Raw genomic sequence first — 20,948 nt, forward strand, 5'->3', positions numbered from 1 at the left:
AACACGTGGGTGGAAGGGCCATCCCCGTCGTAACTCGAGAATATACCCCAGGTTCCCGCCGCAACTCGAGAAAAACCATGAGACTTCCCCCTCGATGCGAGATGAGGCCCGATTCCCCTGTACTGCTTGCAGAGCAATTCCGTCTTGCACATCACACATGAAAGGAGCCTTGATTTCCTTGATGGCACTCCAGAGAAACCCCAAGAACACTGTTTCAAGGATAGAGGGATCCTGAGGTCACTGTAGCAACACGAAAAAACTCTGTGGACCAAAAATCAACTCGAAAAGAGAGGTTAGTCCCTGGATTCGTCTCCAGAGGAATACCACCTTACCACAAGCACCTCAAGAGGAGGCTTCTCTCAGCTCTAGGTATGTGAGAGGGACCCTGAGTTTGCGGCCTCAAGTGGAATGGACACCGCGATGCCCTGACTCGAAATAAGGCCGGATATCCCTGCAGTGACTTCAATGCAGGCTCGTCTTGCATCTCCCAGGACGAAAGGATGTCTGAATCCCCTGTGGAAAGCACAGAGAAAGACTTAGTTCCCCACCTCATCGCGACCGATAGCCTCACATCCTTTGAAAACTCCAGAGGTACGCGGAGATCAGTGCCTCCAAAGGAGACATCGCCTGACTCCTCGTGAAACTTGATAGGAGTCCCAGGATTCCTGTGGCACTTGGAAAGGGACACGTGGTCTCCCGCCTCAGCTGGAGAGGCGTCCCAATTGCCCTGCCAAGCCTCGAGGAGAATCCAGAGTTGTCCCTCGCAACTAGGCAGGAGTCCTGACGTCGCTGAAGAAACACGTGGGTGGAAGGGCCATCCCCGTCGTAACTCGAGAATATACCCCAGGTTCCCGCCGCAACTCGAGAAAAACCATGAGACTTCCCCCTCGCCGCGAGATGAGGCCCGATTCCCCTGCACTGCGTGCAGAGCAATTCCGTGTTGCACATCACACATGAAAGGAGCCTTGATTTCCTTGATGGCACTCCAGAGAAACCCCAAGAACACTGTTTCAAGGCTAGAGGGATCCTGAGGTCACTGTAGCAACACGAAAGAGCTCCGAGGGCCAAAAATCAACTCGAGATGAGAGGTTAGTCCCTGGCTTCGACTCCAGAGGAATACCACCTTACCACAAGCACCTCAAGAGGAGGCTTCTCTCAGCTCTAGGTATGTGAGAGGGACCCTGAGTTTGCGGCCTCAAGTGGAATGGACACCGCGATGCCCTGACGCGAAATAAGGCTGGATATCCCTGCAGTGACTTGAATGCAGGCTCGTCTTGCATCTCCCAAGATGAAAGGATGTCTGAATCCCCTGTGGAGACCACAGAGAAAGACCTAGTTCCCCACCTCATCGCGACCGGAGGCCTCACATCCTTTGAAAACTCCAGAGGTACGCGGAGATCAGTGCCTCCAAAGGAGACGATGCCTGACTCCTCGTGAAACTTGATAGGAGTCCCAGGATTCCTGTGGCACGTGGAAAGGGACCCTTGGTCTCCCGCCTCAGCTGGAGTGGCGTCCCAATTGCCTTGCCAAGCCTCGAGGAGAATCCCGAGTTGTGTCTCGCACCTAGGCAAGAGTCCTGACGTGGCTGAACAAACACGTGGGTGGAAGGGCCATCCCCGTCGTAACTCGAGAATATACCCCAGGTTCCCGCCGCAACTCGAGAAAAACCATGAGACTTCCCCCTCGCCGCGAGATGAGGCCCGATTCCACTGCACTGCGTGCAGAGCAATTCTGTGTTGCACATCACACATGAAAGGAGCCTTGATTTCCTTCATGGCACTCCAGAGAAACCCCAAGAACACTGTTTCAAGGCTAGAGGGATCCTGAGGTCACTGTAGCAACAAGAAAGAACTCTGTGGACCAAAAATCAACTCGAAAAGAGAGGTTAGTCCCTGGCTTCGACTCCAGAGGGATACCACCTTACCACAAGCACCTCAAGAGGAGGCTTCTCTCAGCTCTAGGTATGTGAGAGGGACCCTGAGTTTGCGGCCTCAAGTGGAATGGACACCGCGATGCCCTGACTCGAAATAAGGCCGGATATCCCTGCAGTGACTTCAATGCAGGCTCGTCTTGCATCTCCCAGGACGAAAGGATGTCTGAATCCCCTGTGGAAAGCACAGAGAAAGACTTAGTTCCCCACCTCATCGCGACCGATAGCCTCACATCCTTTGAAAACTCCAGAGGTACGCGGAGATCAGTGCCTCCAAAGGAGACGATGCCTGACTCCTCGTGAAACTTGATAGGAGTCCCAGGATTCCTGTGGCACTTGGAAAGGGACACTTGGTCTCCCGCCTCAGCTGGAGAGGCGTCCCAATTGCCCTGCCAAGCCTCGAGGAGAATCCAGAGTTGTCCCTCGCAACTAGGCAGGAGTCCTGACGTCGCTGAAGAAACACGTGGGTGGAAGGGCCATCCCCGTCGTAACTCGAGAATATACCCCAGGTTCCCGCCGCAACTCGAGAAAAACCATGAGACTTCCCCCTCGCCGCGAGATGAGGCCCGATTCCCCTGCACTGCGTGCAGAGCAATTCCGTGTTGCACATCACACATGAAAGGAGCCTTGATTTCCTTGATGGCACTCCAGAGAAACCCCAAGAACACTGTTTCAAGGCTAGAGGGACCCTGAGGTCACTGTAGCAACACGAAAGAGCTCCGTGGGCCAAAAATCAACTCGAGATGAGAGGTTAGTCCCTGGCTTCGACTCCAGAGGAATACCACCTTACCACAAGCACCTCAAGAGGAGGCTTCTCTCAGCTCTAGGTATGTGAGAGGGACCCTGAGTTTGCGGCCTCAAGTGGAATGGACACCGCGATGCCCTGACGCGAAATAAGGCTGGATATCCCTGCAGTGACTTGAATGCAGGCTCGTCTTGCATCTCCCAAGATGAAAGGATGTCTGAATCCCCTGTGGAGACCACAGAGAAAGACCTAGTTCCCCACCTCATCGCGACCGGAGGCCTCACATCCTTTGAAAACTCCAGAGGTACTCGGAGATCAGTGCCTCCAAAGGAGACGATGCCTGACTCCTCGTGAAACTTGATAGGAGTCCCAGGATTCTTGTGGCACGTGGAAAGGGACCCTTGGTCTCCCGCCTCAGCTGGAGAGGCGTCCCAATTGCCCTGCCAAGCCTCGAGGAGAATCCAGAGTTGTCCCTCGCAACTAGGCAGGAGTCCTGACGTGGCTGAAGAAACACGTGGGTGGAAGGGCCATCCCCGTCGTAACTCGAGAATATACCCCAGGTTCCCGCCGCAACTCGAGAAAAACCATGAGACTTCTCCCTCGATGCGAGATGAGGCCCGATTCCCCTGTACTGCTTGCAGAGCAATTCCGTCTTGCACATCACACATGAAAGGAGCCTTGATTTCCTTGATGGCACTCCAGAGAAACCCCAAGAACACTGTTTCAAGGATAGAGGGATCCTGAGGTCACTGTAGCAACACGAAAAAACTCTGTGGACCAAAAATCAACTCGAAAAGAGAGGTTAGTCCCTGGATTCGTCTCCAGAGGAATACCACCTTACCACAAGCACCTCAAGAGGAGGCTTCTCTCAGCTCTAGGTATGTGAGAGGGACCCTGAGTTTGCGGCCTCAAGTGGAATGGACACCGCGATGCCCTGACTCGAAATAAGGCCGGATATCCCTGCAGTGACTTCAATGCAGGCTCGTCTTGCATCTCCCAGGATGAAAGGATGTCTGAATCCCCTGTGGAAAGCACAGAGAAAGACTTAGTTCCCCACCTCATCGCGACCGATAGCCTCACATCCTTTGAAAACTCCAGAGGTACGCGGAGATCAGTGCCTCCAAAGGAGACATCGCCTGACTCCTCGTGAAACTTGATAGGAGTCCCAGGATTCCTGTGGCACTTGGAAAGGGACACTTGGTCTCCCGCCTCAGCTGGAGAGGCGTCCCAATTGCCCTGCCAAGCCTCGAGGAGAATCCAGAGTTGTCCCTCGCAACTAGGCAGGAGTCCTGACGTCGCTGAAGAAACACGTGGGTGGAAGGGCCATCACCGTCGTAACTCGAGAATATACCCCAGGTTCCCGCCGCAACTCGAGAAAAACCATGAGACTTCCCCCTCGCCGCGAGATGAGGCCCGATTCCCCTGCACTGCGTGCAGAGCAATTCCGTGTTGCACATCACACATGAAAGGAGCCTTGATTTCCTTCATGGCACTCCAGAGAAACCTCAAGAACACTGTTTCAAGGCTAGAGGGATCCTGAGGTCACTGTAGCAACACGAAAGAGGTCCGTGGACCAAGAATCAACACGAGATGAGAGGTTAGTCCCTGGCTTCGACTCCTGAGGAGTACCACCTTACCACAAGCACCTCAAGAGGAGGCTTCTCTCAGCTCTAGGTATGTGAGAGGGATCCTGAGTTTGGGGCCTCAAGTGGAATGGACACCGCGATGCCCTGACTCGAAATAAGGCCGGATATCCCTGCAGTGACTTGAATGCAGGCTCGTCTTGCATCTCCCAAGAAGAAAGGATGTCTGAATCCCCTCTGGAGACCACAGAGAAAGACCTAGTTGCCCACCTCATCGCGACCGGAGGCCTCACATCCTTTGAAAACTCCAGAGGTACGCGGAGATCAGTGCCTTCAAAGGAGACGATGCCTGACTCCTCGAGAAACTTGATAGGAGTCCCAGGATTCTTGTGGCACGTGGAAAGGGACCCTTGGTCTCCCGCCTCAGCTGGAGAGGCGTTCCAATTGCACTGCCAAGCCTCGAGGAGAATCCAGAGTTGTCCCTCGCAACTAGGCAGGAGTCCTGACGTGGCTGAACAAACACGTGGGTGGAAGGGCCATCCCCGTCGTAACTCGAGAATATACCCCAGGTTCCCGCCGCAACTCGAGAAAAACCATGAGACTTCCCCCTCGATGCGAGATGAGGCCCAATTCCCCTGTACTTCGGGCAGAGCAATTCCGTCTTGCACATCACACATGAAAGGAGCTTTGATTTCCTTGATGGCACTCCAGAGAAACCCCAAGAACACTGTTTCAAGGATAGAGGGATCCTGAGGTCACTGTAGCAACACGAAAGAACTCTGTGGACCAAAAATCAACTCGAAAAGAGAGGTTAGTCCCTGGATTCGTCTCCAGAGGAATACCACCTTACCACAAGCACCTCAAGAGGAGGCTTCTCTCAGCTCTAGGTATGTGAGAGGGACCCTGAGTTTGCGGCCTCAAGTGGAATGGACACCGCGATGCCCTGACTCGAAATAAGGCCGGATATCCCTGCAGTGACTTCATGCAGGCTCGTCTTGCATCTCCCAGGACGAAAGGATGTCTGAATCCCCTGTGGAAAGCACAGAGAAAGACTTAGTTCCCCACCTCATCGCGACCGGAGGCCTCACATCCTTTGAAAACTCCAGAGGTACGCGGAGATCAGTGCCTCCAAAGGAGACGATGCCTGACTCCTCGTGAAACTTGATAGGAGTCCCAGGATTCTTGTGGCACTTGGAAAGGGACACTTGGTCTCCCGCCTCAGCTGGAGAGGCGTCCCAATTGCCCTGCCAAGCCTCGAGGAGAATCCCGAGTTGTCCCTCGCAACTAGGCAGGAGTCCTGACATGGCTGAACACACACGTGTGTGGAAGGGCCATCCCCGTCGTAACTCGAGAATATACCCCAGGTTCCCGCCGCAACTCGAGAAAAACCATGAGACTTCCCCCTCGCCGCGAGATGAGGCCCGATTCCCCTGCACTGCGTGCAGAGCAATTCCGTGTTGCACATCACACATGAAAGGAGCCTTGATTTCCCTGATGGCACTCCAGAGAAACCCCAAGAACACTGTTTCAAGGATAGAGGGATCCTGAGGTCACTGTAGCAACACGAAAGAGCTCCGTGGACCAAGAATCAACACGAGATGAGAGGTTAGTCCCTGGCTTCGACTCCTGAGGAATACCACCTTACCACAAGCACCTCAAGAGGAGGCTTCTCTCAGCTCTAGGTATGTGAGAGGGATCCTGAGTTTGCGGCCTCAAGTGGAATGGACACCGCGATGCCCTGACTCGAAATAAGGCCGGATATCCCTGCAGTGACTTGAATGCAGGCTCGTCTTGCATCTCCCAAGAAGAAAGGATGTCTGAATCCCCTGTGGAGACCACAGAGAAACACCTATTTCCACACCTCATCGCGACCGGAGGCCTCACATCCTTTGAAAACTCCAGAGGTACGCGGAGATCAGTGCCTCCAAAGGAGACGATGCCTGACTCCTCGTGAAACTTGATAGGAGTCCCAGGATTCTTGTGGCACGTGGAAAGGGACCCTTGGTCTCCCGCCTCAGCTGGAGAGGCCTCCCAATTGCCCTGCCAAGCCTCGAGGAGAATCCAGAGTTGTCCCTCGCAACTAGGCAGGAGTCCTGACGTGGCTGAAGAAACACGTGGGTGGAAGGGCCATCCCCGTCGTAACTCGAGAATATACCCCAGGTTCCCGCCGCAACTCGAGAAAAACCATGAGACTTCCCCCTCGATGCGAGATGAGGCCCGATTCCCCTGTACTGCTTGCAGAGCAATTCCGTCTTGCACATCACACATGAAAGGAGCCTTGATTTCCTTGATGGCACTCCAGAGAAACCCCAAGAACACTGTTTCAAGGATAGAGGGATCCTGAGGTCACTGTAGCAACACGAAAAAACTCTGTGGACCAAAAATCAACTCGAAAAGAGAGGTTAGTCCCTGGATTCGTCTCCAGAGGAATACCACCTTACCACAAGCACCTCAAGAGGAGGCTTCTCTCAGCTCTAGGTATGTGAGAGGGACCCTGAGTTTGCGGCCTCAAGTGGAATGGACACCGCGATGCCCTGACTCGAAATAAGGCCGGATATCCCTGCAGTGACTTCAATGCAGGCTCGTCTTGCATCTCCCAGGACGAAAGGATGTCTGAATCCCCTGTGGAAAGCACAGAGAAAGACTTAGTTCCCCACCTCATCGCGACCGATAGCCTCACATCCTTTGAAAACTCCAGAGGTACGCGGAGATCAGTGCCTCCAAAGGAGACATCGCCTGACTCCTCGTGAAACTTGATAGGAGTCCCAGGATTCCTGTGGCACTTGGAAAGGGACACTTGGTCTCCCGCCTCAGCTGGAGAGGCGTCCCAATTGCCCTGCCAAGCCTCGAGGAGAATCCAGAGTTGTCCCTCGCAACTAGGCAGGAGTCCTGACGTCGCTGAAGAAACACGTGGGTGGAAGGGCCATCCCCGTCGTAACTCGAGAATATACCCCAGGTTCCCGCCGCAACTCGAGAAAAACCATGAGACTTCCCCCTCGCCGCGAGATGAGGCCCGATTCCCCTGCACTGCGTGCAGAGCAATTCCGTGTTGCACATCACACATGAAAGGAGCCTTGATTTCCTTGATGGCACTCCAGAGAAACCCCAAGAACACTGTTTCAAGGCTAGAGGGATCCTGAGGTCACTGTAGCAACACGAAAGAGCTCCGAGGGCCAAAAATCAACTCGAGATGAGAGGTTAGTCCCTGGCTTCGACTCCAGAGGAATACCACCTTACCACAAGCACCTCAAGAGGAGGCTTCTCTCAGCTCTAGGTATGTGAGAGGGACCCTGAGTTTGCGGCCTCAAGTGGAATGGACACCGCGATGCCCTGACGCGAAATAAGGCCGGATATCCCTGCAGTGACTTGAATGCAGGCTCGTCTTGCATCTCCCAAGATGAAAGGATGTCTGAATCCCCTGTGGAGACCACAGAGAAAGACCTAGTTCCCCACCTCATCGCGACCGGAGGCCTCACATCCTTTGAAAACTCCAGAGGTACGCGGAGATCAGTGCCTCCAAAGGAGACGATGCCTGACTCCTCGTGAAACTTGATAGGAGTCCCAGGATTCCTGTGGCACGTGGAAAGGGACCCTTGGTCTCCCGCCTCAGCTGGAGTGGCGTCCCAATTGCCTTGCCAAGCCTCGAGGAGAATCCCGAGTTGTGTCTCGCACCTAGGCAAGAGTCCTGACGTGGCTGAACAAACACGTGGGTGGAAGGGCCATCCCCGTCGTAACTCGAGAATATACCCCAGGTTCCCGCCGCAACTCGAGAAAAACCATGAGACTTCCCCCTCGCCGCGAGATGAGGCCCGATTCCACTGCACTGCGTGCAGAGCAATTCTGTGTTGCACATCACACATGAAAGGAGCCTTGATTTCCTTCATGGCACTCCAGAGAAACCCCAAGAACACTGTTTCAAGGCTAGAGGGATCCTGAGGTCACTGTAGCAACAAGAAAGAACTCTGTGGACCAAAAATCAACTCGAAAAGAGAGGTTAGTCCCTGGCTTCGACTCCAGAGGGATACCACCTTACCACAAGCACCTCAAGAGGAGGCTTCTCTCAGCTCTAGGTATGTGAGAGGGACCCTGAGTTTGCGGCCTCAAGTGGAATGGACACCGCGATGCCCTGACTCGAAATAAGGCCGGATATCCCTGCAGTGACTTCAATGCAGGCTCGTCTTGCATCTCCCAGGACGAAAGGATGTCTGAATCCCCTGTGGAAAGCACAGAGAAAGACTTAGTTCCCCACCTCATCGCGACCGATAGCCTCACATCCTTTGAAAACTCCAGAGGTACGCGGAGATCAGTGCCTCCAAAGGAGACGATGCCTGACTCCTCGTGAAACTTGATAGGAGTCCCAGGATTCCTGTGGCACTTGGAAAGGGACACTTGGTCTCCCGCCTCAGCTGGAGAGGCGTCCCAATTGCCCTGCCAAGCCTCGAGGAGAATCCAGAGTTGTCCCTCGCAACTAGGCAGGAGTCCTGACGTCGCTGAAGAAACACGTGGGTGGAAGGGCCATCCCCGTCGTAACTCGAGAATATACCCCAGGTTCCCGCCGCAACTCGAGAAAAACCATGAGACTTCCCCCTCGCCGCGAGATGAGGCCCGATTCCCCTGCACTGCGTGCAGAGCAATTCCGTGTTGCACATCACACATGAAAGGAGCCTTGATTTCCTTGATGGCACTCCAGAGAAACCCCAAGAACACTGTTTCAAGGCTAGAGGGACCCTGAGGTCACTGTAGCAACACGAAAGAGCTCCGTGGGCCAAAAATCAACTCGAGATGAGAGGTTAGTCCCTGGCTTCGACTCCAGAGGAATACCACCTTACCACAAGCACCTCAAGAGGAGGCTTCTCTCAGCTCTAGGTATGTGAGAGGGACCCTGAGTTTGCGGCCTCAAGTGGAATGGACACCGCGATGCCCTGACGCGAAATAAGGCTGGATATCCCTGCAGTGACTTGAATGCAGGCTCGTCTTGCATCTCCCAAGATGAAAGGATGTCTGAATCCCCTGTGGAGACCACAGAGAAAGACCTAGTTCCCCACCTCATCGCGACCGGAGGCCTCACATCCTTTGAAAACTCCAGAGGTACTCGGAGATCAGTGCCTCCAAAGGAGACGATGCCTGACTCCTCGTGAAACTTGATAGGAGTCCCAGGATTCTTGTGGCACGTGGAAAGGGACCCTTGGTCTCCCGCCTCAGCTGGAGAGGCGTCCCAATTGCCCTGCCAAGCCTCGAGGAGAATCCAGAGTTGTCCCTCGCAACTAGGCAGGAGTCCTGACGTGGCTGAAGAAACACGTGGGTGGAAGGGCCATCCCCGTCGTAACTCGAGAATATACCCCAGGTTCCCGCCGCAACTCGAGAAAAACCATGAGACTTCTCCCTCGATGCGAGATGAGGCCCGATTCCCCTGTACTGCTTGCAGAGCAATTCCGTCTTGCACATCACACATGAAAGGAGCCTTGATTTCCTTGATGGCACTCCAGAGAAACCCCAAGAACACTGTTTCAAGGATAGAGGGATCCTGAGGTCACTGTAGCAACACGAAAAAACTCTGTGGACCAAAAATCAACTCGAAAAGAGAGGTTAGTCCCTGGATTCGTCTCCAGAGGAATACCACCTTACCACAAGCACCTCAAGAGGAGGCTTCTCTCAGCTCTAGGTATGTGAGAGGGACCCTGAGTTTGCGGCCTCAAGTGGAATGGACACCGCGATGCCCTGACTCGAAATAAGGCCGGATATCCCTGCAGTGACTTCAATGCAGGCTCGTCTTGCATCTCCCAGGACGAAAGGATGTCTGAATCCCCTGTGGAAAGCACAGAGAAAGACTTAGTTCCCCACCTCATCGCGACCGATAGCCTCACATCCTTTGAAAACTCCAGAGGTACGCGGAGATCAGTGCCTCCAAAGGAGACATCGCCTGACTCCTCGTGAAACTTGATAGGAGTCCCAGGATTCCTGTGGCACTTGGAAAGGGACACTTGGTCTCCCGCCTCAGCTGGAGAGGCGTCCCAATTGCCCTGCCAAGCCTCGAGGAGAATCCAGAGTTGTCCCTCGCAACTAGGCAGGAGTCCTGACGTCGCTGAAGAAACACGTGGGTGGAAGGGCCATCACCGTCGTAACTCGAGAATATACCCCAGGTTCCCGCCGCAACTCGAGAAAAACCATGAGACTTCCCCCTCGCCGCGAGATGAGGCCCGATTCCCCTGCACTGCGTGCAGAGCAATTCCGTGTTGCACATCACACATGAAAGGAGCCTTGATTTCCTTGATGGCACTCCAGAGAAACCCCAAGAACACTGTTTCAAGGATAGAGGGATCCTGAGGTCACTGTAGCAACACGAAAGAGCTCCGAGGGCCAAAAATCAACTCGAGATGAGAGGTTAGTCCCTGGCTTCGACTCCAGAGGAATACCACCTTACCACAAGCACCTCAAGAGGAGGCTTCTCTCAGCTCTAGGTATGTGAGAGGGACCCTGAGTTTGCGGCCTCAAGTGGAATGGACACCGCGATGCCCTGACGCGAAATAAGGCCGGATATCCCTGCAGTGACTTGAATGCAGGCTCGTCTTGCATCTCCCAAGATGAAAGGATGTCTGAATCCCCTGTGGAGACCACAGAGAAAGACCTAGTTCCCCACCTCATCGCGACCGGAGGCCTCACATCCTTTGAAAACTCCAGAGGTACGCGGAGATCAGTGCCTCCAAAGGAGACGATGCCTGACTCCTCGTGAAACTTGATAGGAGTCCCAGGATTCCTGGGCACGTGGAAAGGGACCCTTGGTCTCCCGCCTCAGCTGGAGAGGCGTCCCAATTGCCTTGCCAAGCCTCGAGGAGAATCCCGAGTTGTGTCTCGCAACTAGGCAAGAGTCCTGACGTGGCTGAACAAACACGTGGGTGGAAGGGCCATCCCCGTCGTAACTCGAGAATATACCCCAGGTTCCCGCCGCAACTCGAGAAAAACCATGAGACTTCCCCCTCGCCGCGAGATGAGGCCCGATTCCACTGCACTGCGTGCAGAGCAATTCTGTGTTGCACATCACACATGAAAGGAGCCTTGATTTCCTTCATGGCACTCCAGAGAAACCCCAAGAACACTGTTTCAAGGCTAGAGGGATCCTGAGGTCACTGTAGCAACAAGAAAGAACTCTGTGGACCAAAAATCAACTCGAAAAGAGAGGTTAGTCCCTGGCTTCGACTCCAGAGGGATACCACCTTACCACAAGCACCTCAAGAGGAGGCTTCTCTCAGCTCTAGATATGTGAGAGGGACCCTGAGTTTGCGGCCTCAAGTGGAATGGACACCGCGATGCCCTGACTCGAAATAAGGCCGGATATCCCTGCAGTGACTTCAATGCAGGCTCGTCTTGCATCTCCCAGGACGAAAGGATGTCTGAATCCCCTGTGGAAAGCACAGAGAAAGACTTAGTTCCCCACCTCATCGCGACCGATAGCCTCACATCCTTTGAAAACTCCAGAGGTACGCGGAGATCAGTGCCTCCAAAGGAGACGATGCCTGACTCCTCGTGAAACTTGATAGGAGTCCCAGTATTCCTGTGGCACTTGGAAAGGGACACTTGGTCTCCCGCCTCAGCTGGAGAGGCGTCCCAATTGCCCTGCCAAGCCTCGAGGAGAATCCAGAGTTGTCCCTCGCAACTAGGCAGGAGTCCTGACGTGGCTGAAGAAACACGTGGGTGGAAGGGCCATCCCCGTCGTAACTCGAGAATATACCCCAGGTTCCCGCCGCAACTCGAGAAAAACCATGAGACTTCCCCCTCGCCGCGAGATGAGGCCCGATTCCCCTGCACTGCGTGCAGAGCAATTCCGTGTTGCACATCACACATGAAAGGAGCCTTGATTTCCTTGATGGCACTCCAGAGAAACCCCAAGAACACTGTTTCAAGGCTAGAGGGACCCTGAGGTCACTGTAGCAACACGAAAGAGCTCCGTGGGCCAAAAATCAACTCGAGATGAGAGGTTAGTCCCTGGCTTCGACTCCAGAGGAATACCACCTTACCACAAGCACCTCAAGAGGAGGCTTCTCTCAGCTCTAGGTATGTGAGAGGGACCCTGAGTTTGCGGCCTCAAGTGGAATGGACACCGCGATGCCCTGACGCGAAATAAGGCTGGATATCCCTGCAGTGACTTGAATGCAGGCTCGTCTTGCATCTCCGAAGATGAAAGGATGTCTGAATCCCCTGTGGAGACCACAGAGAAAGACCTAGTTCCCCACCTCATCGCGACCGGAGGCCTCACATCCTTTGAAAACTCCAGAGGTATGCGGAGATCAGTGCCTCCAAAGGAGACGATGCCTGACTCCTGGTGAAACTTGATAGGAGTCCCAGGATTCCTGTGGCACGTGGAAAGGGACCCTTGGTCTCCCGCCTCAGCTGGAGAGGCGTCCCAATTGCCTTGCCAAGCCTCGAGGAGAATCCAGAGTTGTCCCTCGCAACTAGGCAAGAGTCCTGACGTGGCTGAACAAACACGTGGGTGGAAGGGCCATCCCCGTCGTAACTCGAGAATATACCCCAGGTTCCCGCCGCAACTCGAGAAAAACCATGAGACTTCCCCCTCGCCGCGAGATGAGGCCCGATTCCCCTGCACTGCGTGCAGAGCAATTCTGTGTTGCACATCACACATGAAAGGAGCCTTGATTTCCTTCATGGCACTCCAGAGAAACCCCAAGAACACTGTTTCAAGGCTAGAGGGATCCTGAGGTCACTGTAGCAACACGAAAGAGCTCCGTGGACCAAAAATCAACTCAAGATGAGAGGTTAGTCCCTGGCTTCGACTCCAGAGGAATACCACCTTACCACAAGCACCTCAAGAGGAGGCTTCTCTCAGCTCTAGGTATGTGAGAGGGACCCTGAGTTTGCGGCCTCAAGTGGAATGGACACCGCGATGCCCTGACTCGAAATAAGGCCGGATATCCCTGCAGTGACTGGAATGCAGGCTCGTCTTGCATCTCCCAAGACGAAAGGGTGTCTGAATCCCCTGTGGAGACCACAGAGAAAGACCTAGTTCCCCACCTTATCGCGACCGGAGGCCTCAAATCCTTTGAAAACTCCAGAGGTTTGCGGAGATCAGTGCCTCCAAAGGAAACGATGCCTGACTCCTCGTGAAACTTGATAGGAGACCCAGGATTCCTGTGGCACGTGGAAAGGGACCCTTGGTCTCCCGCCTCAGCTGGAGAGGCGTCCCAATTGCCCTGCAAAGCCTCGAGGAGAATCCCGAGTTGTCCCTCGCAACTAGGCAGGAGTCCTGACGTCGCTGAAGAAACACTTGTGTGGAAGGGCCATCCCCGTCGTAACTCGAGAATATACCCCAGGTTCCCGCCGCAACTCGAGAAAAACCATGAGACTTCCCCCTCGCCGCGAGATGAGGCCCGATTCCCCTGCACTCCGTGCAGAGCAATTCCGTGTTGCACATCACACATGAAAGGAGCCTTGATTTCCTTGATGGCACTCCAGAGAAACCTCAAGAACACTGTTTCAAGGCTAGAGGGATCCTGAGGTCACTGTGGCAACACGAAAGAGCTCCGTGGACCAAGAATCAACACGAGATGAGAGGTTAGTCCCTGGCTTTGACTCCTGAGGAATACCACCTTACCACAAGCACCTCAAGAGGAGGCTTCTCTCAGCTCTAGGTATGTGAGAGGGATCCTGAGTTTGCGGCCTCAAGTGGAATGGACACCGCGATGCCCTGACTCGAAATAAGGCCGGATATCCCTGCAGTGACTTGAATGCAGGCTCGTCTTGCATTTCCCAAGAAGAAAGGATGTCTGAATCCCCTCTGGAGACCACAGAGAAAGACCTAGTTCCCCACCTCATCGCGACCGGAGGCCTCACATCCTTTGAAAACTCCAGAGGTACGCGGAGATCAGTGCCTTCAAAGGAGACGATGCCTGACTCCTCGTGAAACTTGATAGGAGTCCCAGGATTCCTGTGGCACGTGGAAAGGGACCCTTGATCTCCCGCCTCAGCTGGAGAGGCGTCCCAATTGCCCTGCAAAGCCTCGAGGAGAATCCCGAGTTGTCCCTCGCAACTAGGCAGGAGTCCTGACGTGGCTGAACAAACACGTGGGTGGAAGGGCCATCCCCGTCGTAACTCGAGAATATACCCCAGGTTCCCGCCGCAACTCGAGAAAAACCATGAGACTTCCCCCTCGATGCGAGATGAGGCCCAATTCCCCTGTACTGCGTGCAGAGCAATTCCGTCTTGCACATCACACATGAAAGGAGCCTTGATTTCCTTGATGGCACTCCAGAGAAACCCCAAGAACACTGTTTCAAGGATAGAGGGATCCTGAGGTCACTGTAGCAACACGAAAGAACTCTGTGGACCAAAAATCAACTCGAAAAGAGAGGTTAGTCCCTGGCTTCGACTCCAGAGGAATACCACCTTACCACAAGCACCTCAAGAGGAGGCTTCTCTCAGCTCTAGGTATGTGAGAGGGACCCTGAGTTTGCGGCCTCAAGTGGAATGGACACCGCGATGCCCTGACTCGAAATAAGGCCGGATATCCCTGCAGTGACTTCATGCAGGCTCGTCTTGCATCTCCCAGGACGAAAGCGTGTCTGAATCCCCTGTGGAAAGCACAGAGGAAGACTTAGTTCCCCACCTCATCACGACCGGAGGCCTCACATCCTTTGAAAACTCCAGAGGTACGCGGAGATCAGTGCCTCCAAAGGAGACGATGCCTGACTCCTCGTGAAACTTGATAGGAGTCCCAGGATTCCTGTGGCACGTGGAAAGGGACCCTTGGTCTCCCGCCTCAGCTGGAGAGGCGTTCCAATTGCCCTGCCAAGCCTCGAGGAGAATCCCGAGTTGTCCCTCGCAACTAGGCAGGAGTCCTGACGTGGCTGAACAAACACGTGGGTGGAAGGGCGATCCCCGTCGTAACTCGAGAATATACCCCAGGTTCCCGCCGCAACTCGAGAAAAACCATGAGACTTCCCCCTCGATGCGAGATGAGGCCCGATTCCCCTGTACTGCGTGCAGAGCAATTCCGTCTTGCACATCACACATGAAAGGAGCCTTGATTTCCTTGATGGCACTCCAGAAAAACCCCAAGAACACTGTTTCAAGGATAGAGGGATCCTGAGGTCACTGTTGCAACACGAAAGAACTCTGTGGACCAAAAATCAACTCGAAAAGAGAGGTTAGTCCCTGGATTCGTCTCCAGAGGAATACCACCTTACCACAAGCACCTCAAGAGGAGGCTTCTCTCAGCTCTAGGTATGTGAGAGGGACCCTGAGTTTGCGGCCTCAAGTGGAATGGACACCGCGATGCCCTGACTCGAAATAAGGCCGGATATCCCTGCAGTGACTTCAATGCAGGCTCCTCTTGCATCTCCCAGGACGAAAGGATGTCTGAATCCCCTGTGGAAAGCACAGAGAAAGACTTAGTTCCCCACCTCATCGCGACCGATAGCCTCACATCCTTTGAAAACTCCAGAGGTACGCGGAGATCAGTGCCTCCAAAGGAGACGATGCCTGACTCCTCGTGAAACTTGATAGGAGTCCCAGGATTCCTGTGGCACTTGGAAAGGGACACTTGGTCTCCCGCCTCAGCTGGAGAGGCGTCCCAATTGCCCTGCAAAGCTTCGAGGAGAATCCAGAGTTGTCCCTCGCAACTAGGCAGGAGTCCTGACGTCGCTGAAGAAACACGTGGGTGGAAGGGCCATCCCCGTCGTAACTCGAGAATATACCCCAGGTTCCCGCCGCAACTCGAGAAAAACCATGAGACTTCCCCCTCGCCGCGAGATGAGGCCCGATTCCCCTGCACTGCGTGCAGAGCAATTCCGTGTTGCACATCACACATGAAAGGAGCCTTGATTTCCTTGATGGCACTCCAGAGAAACCCCAAGAACACTGTTTCAAGGCTAGAGGGATCCTGAGGTCACTGTAGCAACACGAAAGAGCTCCGTGGGCCAAAAATCAACTCGAGATGAGAGGTTAGTCCCTGGCTTCGACTCCAGAGGAATACCACCTTACCACAAGCACCTCAAGAGGAGGCTTCTCTCAGCTCTAGGTATGTGAGAGGGACCCTGAGTTTGCGGCCTCAAGTGGAATGGACACCGCGATGCCCTGACGCGAAATAAGGCTCTATATCCCTGCAGTGACTTGAATGCAGGCTCGTCTTGCATCTCCCAAGATGAAAGGATGTCTGAATCCCCTGTGGAGACCACAGAGAAAGACCTAGTTCCCCACATCATCACGACCGGAGGCCTCACATCCTTTGAAAACTCCAGAGGTACGCGGAGATCAGTGCCTCCAAAGGAGACGAAGCCTGAGTCCTCGTGAAACTTGATAGGAGTCCCAGGATTCCTGTGGCACGTGGAAAGGGACCCTTGGTCTCCCGCCTCAGCTGGAGAGGCGTCCCAATTGCCTTGCCAAGCCTCGAGGAGAATCCCGAGTTGTGTCTCGCAACTAGGCAAGAGTCCTGACGTGGCTGAACAAACACGTGTGTGGAAGGGCCATCCCCGTCGTAACTCGAGAATATACCCCAGGTTCCCGCCGCAACTCGAGAAAAACCATGAGACTTCCCCCTCGCCGCGAGATGAGGCCCGATTCCCCTGCACTGCGTGCAGAGCAATTCCGTGTTGCACATCACACATGAAAGGAGCCTTGATTTCCTTGATGGCACTCCAGAGAAACCCCAAGAACACTGTTTCAAGGCTAGAGGGATCCTGAGGTCACTGTAGCAACACGAAAGAGCTCCGTGGACCAAGAATTAACACGAGATGAGAGGTTAGTCCCTGGCTTCGACTCCTGAGGAATACCACCTTACCACAAGCACCTCAAGAGGAGGCTTCTCTCAGCTCTAGGTATGTGAGAGGGATCCTGAGTTTGCGGCCTCAAGTGGAATGGACACCGCGATGCCCTGACTCGAACTAAGGCCGGATATCCCTGCAGTGACTTGAATGCAGGCTCGTCTTGCATCTCCCAAGTAGAAAGGATGTCTGAATCCCCTGTGGAGACCACAGAGAAAGACCTAGTTCCCCACCTCACCGCGACCGGAGGCCTCATATCCTTTGAAAACTCCAGAGGTACGCGGAGATCAGTGCCTTCAAAGGAGACGATGCCTGACTCCTCGTGAAACTTGATAGGAATCCCAGGATTCTTGTGGCACGTGGAAAGGGACTCTTGGTCTCCCGCCTCAGCTGGAGAGGCGTTCCAATTGCCCTGCCAAGCCTCGAGGAGAATCCAGAGATGTCCCTCGCAACTAGGCAGGAGTCCTGACGTGGCTGAACAAACACGTGGGTGGAAGGGCCATCCCCGTCGTAACTCGAGAATATACCCCAGGTTCCCGCCGCAACTCGAGAAAAACCATGAGACTTCCCCCTCGCCGCCAGATGAGGCCCAATTCCCCTGTACTGCGTGCAGAGGAATTCCGTCTTGCACATCACTCATGAAAGGAGCCTTGATTTCCTTGATGGCACTCCAGAGAAACCCCAAGAACACTGTTTCAAGGATAGAGGGATCCTGAGGTCACTGTAGCAACACGAACGAACTCTGTGGACCAAAAATCAACTCGAAAAGAGAGGTTAGTCCCTGGATTCGTCTCCAGAGGAATACCACCTTACCACAAGCACCTCAAGAGGAGGCTTCTCTCAGCTCTAGGTATGTGAGAGGCACCCTGAGTTTGCGGCCTCAAGTGGAATGGACACCGCGATGCCCTGACTCGAAATAAGGCTGGATATCCCTGCAGTGACTTCAATGCAGGCTCGTCTTGCATCTCCCAGGACGAAAGGATGTCTGAATCCCCTGTGGAAAGCACAGAGAAAGACTTAGTTCCCCACCTCATCGCGACCGGAGGCCTCACATCCTTTGAAAACTCCAGAGGTACGCGGAGATCAGTGCCTCCAAAGGAGACGATGCCTGACTCCTCGTGAAACTTGATAGGAGTCCCAGGATTCCTGTGGCACTTGGAAAGGGACACTTGGTCTCCCGCCTCAGCTGGAGAGGCGTCCCAATTGCCCTGCCAAGCCTCGAGGAGAATCCCGAGTTGTCCCTCGCAACTAGGCAGGAGTCCTGACGTGGCTGAACAAACACGTGGGTGGAAGGGCCATCCCCGTCGTAACTCGAGAATATACCCCAGGTTCCCGCCGCAACTCGAGAAAAACCATGAGACTTCCCCCTCGCCGCGAGATGAGGCCCGATTCCCCTGCACTGCGTGCAGAGCAATTCCGTGTTGCACATCACACATGAAAGGAGCCTTGATTTCCTTGATGGCACTCCAGAGAAACCCCAAGAACACTGTTTCAAGGATAGAGGGATCCTCAGGTCACTGTAACAACACGAAAGAGCTCCGTGGGCCAAAAATCAACTCGAGATGAGAGGTTAGTCCCTGGCTTCGACTCCAGAGGAATACCACCTTACCACAAGCACCTCAAGAGGAGGCTTCTCTCAGCTCTAGGTATGTGAGAGGGACCCTGAGTTTGCGGCCTCAAGTGGAATGGACACCGCGATGCCCTGACTCGAAATAAGGCCGGATATCCCTGCAGTGACTGGAATGCAGGCTCGTCTTGCATCTCCCAAGACGAAAGGGTGTCTGAATCCCCTGTGGAGACCACAGAGAAAGACCTAGTTCCCCACCTTATCGCGACAGGAGGCCTCAAATCCTTTGAAAATTCCAGAGGTTTGGGGAGATCAGTGCCTCCAAAGGAAACGATGCCTGACTCCTCGTGAAACTTGATAGGAGACCCAGGATTCCTGTGGCACGTGGAAAGGGACCCTTCGTCTCCCGTCTCAGCTGGAGAGGCGTCCCAATTGCCCTGCAAAGCCTCGAGGAGAATCCCGAGTTGTCCCTCGCAACTAGGCAGGAGTCCTGACGTCGCTGAAGAAACACGTGTGTGGAAGGGCCATCCCCGTCGTAACTCGAGAATATACCCCAGGTTCCCGCCGCAACTCGAGAAAAACCATGAGACTTCCCCCTCGCCGCGAGATGAGGCCCGATTCCCCTGCACTGCGTGCAGAGCAATTCCGTGTTGCACATCACACATGAAAGGAGCCTTGATTTCCTTGATGGCACTCCAGAGAAACCCCAAGAACACTGTTTCAAGGCTAGAGGGATCCTGAGGTCACTGTAGCAACACGAAAGAGCTCCGTGGACCAAGAATCAACACGAGATGAGAGGTTAGTCCCTGGCTTCGACTCCTGAGGAATACCACCTTACCACAAGCACCTCAAGAGGAGGCTTCTCTCAGCTCTAGGTATGTGAGAGGGATCCTGAGTTTGCGGCCTCAAGTGGAATGGACACCGCGATGCCCTGACTCGAAATAAGGCCGGATATCCCTGCAGTGACTTGAATGCAGGCTCGTCTTGCATCTCCCAAGAAGAAAGGATGTCTGAATCCCCTCTGGAGACCACAGAGAAAGACCTAGTTCCCCACCTCATCGCGACCGGAGGCCTCACATCCTTTGAAAACTCCAGAGGTACGCGGAGATCAGTGCCTTCAAAGGAGACGATGCCTGACTCCTCGTGAAACTTGATAGGAGTCCCAGGATTCTTGTGGCATGTGGAAAGGGACCCTTGGTCTCCCGCCTCAGCTGGAGAGGCGTTCCAATTGCCCTGCCAAGCCTCGAGGAGAATCCAGAGTTGTCCCTCCCAACTAGGCAGGAGTCCTGACGTGGCTGAACAAACACGTGGGTGGAAGGGCCATCCCCGTCGTAACTCGAGAATATACCCCAGGTTCCCGCCGCAACTCGAGAAAAACCATGAGACTTCCCCCTCGATGCGAGATGAGGCCCAATTCCCCTGTACTGCGTGCAGAGCAATTCCGTCTTGCACATCACACATGAAAGGAGCCTTGATTTCCTTGATGGCACTCCAGAGAAACCCCAAGAACACTGTTTCAAGGATAGAGGGATCCTGAGGTCACTGTAGCAACACGAAAGAACTCTGTGGACCAAAAATCAACTCGAAAAGAGAGGTTAGTCCCTGGATTCGTCTCCAGAGGAATACCACCTTACCACAAGCACCTCAAGAGGAGGCTTCTCTCAGCTCTAGGTATGTGAGAGGGACCCTGAGTTTGCGGCCTCAAGTGGAATGGACACCGCGATGCCCTGACTCGAAATAAGGCCGGATATCCCTGCAGTGACTTCATGCAGGCTCGTCTTGCATCTCCCAGGACGAAAGGATATCTGAATCCCCTGTGGAAAGCACAGAGGAAGACTTAGTTCCCCACCTCATCACGACCGGAGGCCTCACATCCTTTGAAAACTCCAGAGGTACGCGGAGATCAGTGCCTCCAAAGGAGACGATGCCTGACTCCTCGTGAACCTTGATAGGAGTCCCAGGATTCCTGTGGCACTTGGAAAGGGACCCTTGGTCTCCCGCCTCAGCTGGAGAGGCGTCCCAATTGCCTTGCCAAGCCTCGAGGAGAATCCCGAGTTGTGTCTCGCAACTAGGCAAGAGTCCTAACGTGGCTGAACAAACACGTGTGTGGAAGGGCCATCCCCGTCGTAACTGGAGAATATACCCCAGGTTCCCGCCGCAACTCGAGAAAAACCATGAGACTTCCCCCTCGCCGCGAGATGAGGCCCGATTCCCCTGCACTGCGTGCAGAGCAATTCCGTGTTGCACATCACACATGAAAGGAGCCTTGATTTCCTTGATGGCACTCCAGAGAAACCCCAAGAACACTGTTTCAAGGCTAGAGGGATCCTGAGGTCACTGTAGCAACACGAAA

This window comes from Cervus elaphus, chromosome 10, assembly GCF_910594005.1.
Source record: "Cervus elaphus chromosome 10, mCerEla1.1, whole genome shotgun sequence".
NCBI lineage: Eukaryota > Metazoa > Chordata > Mammalia > Artiodactyla > Cervidae > Cervus > Cervus elaphus.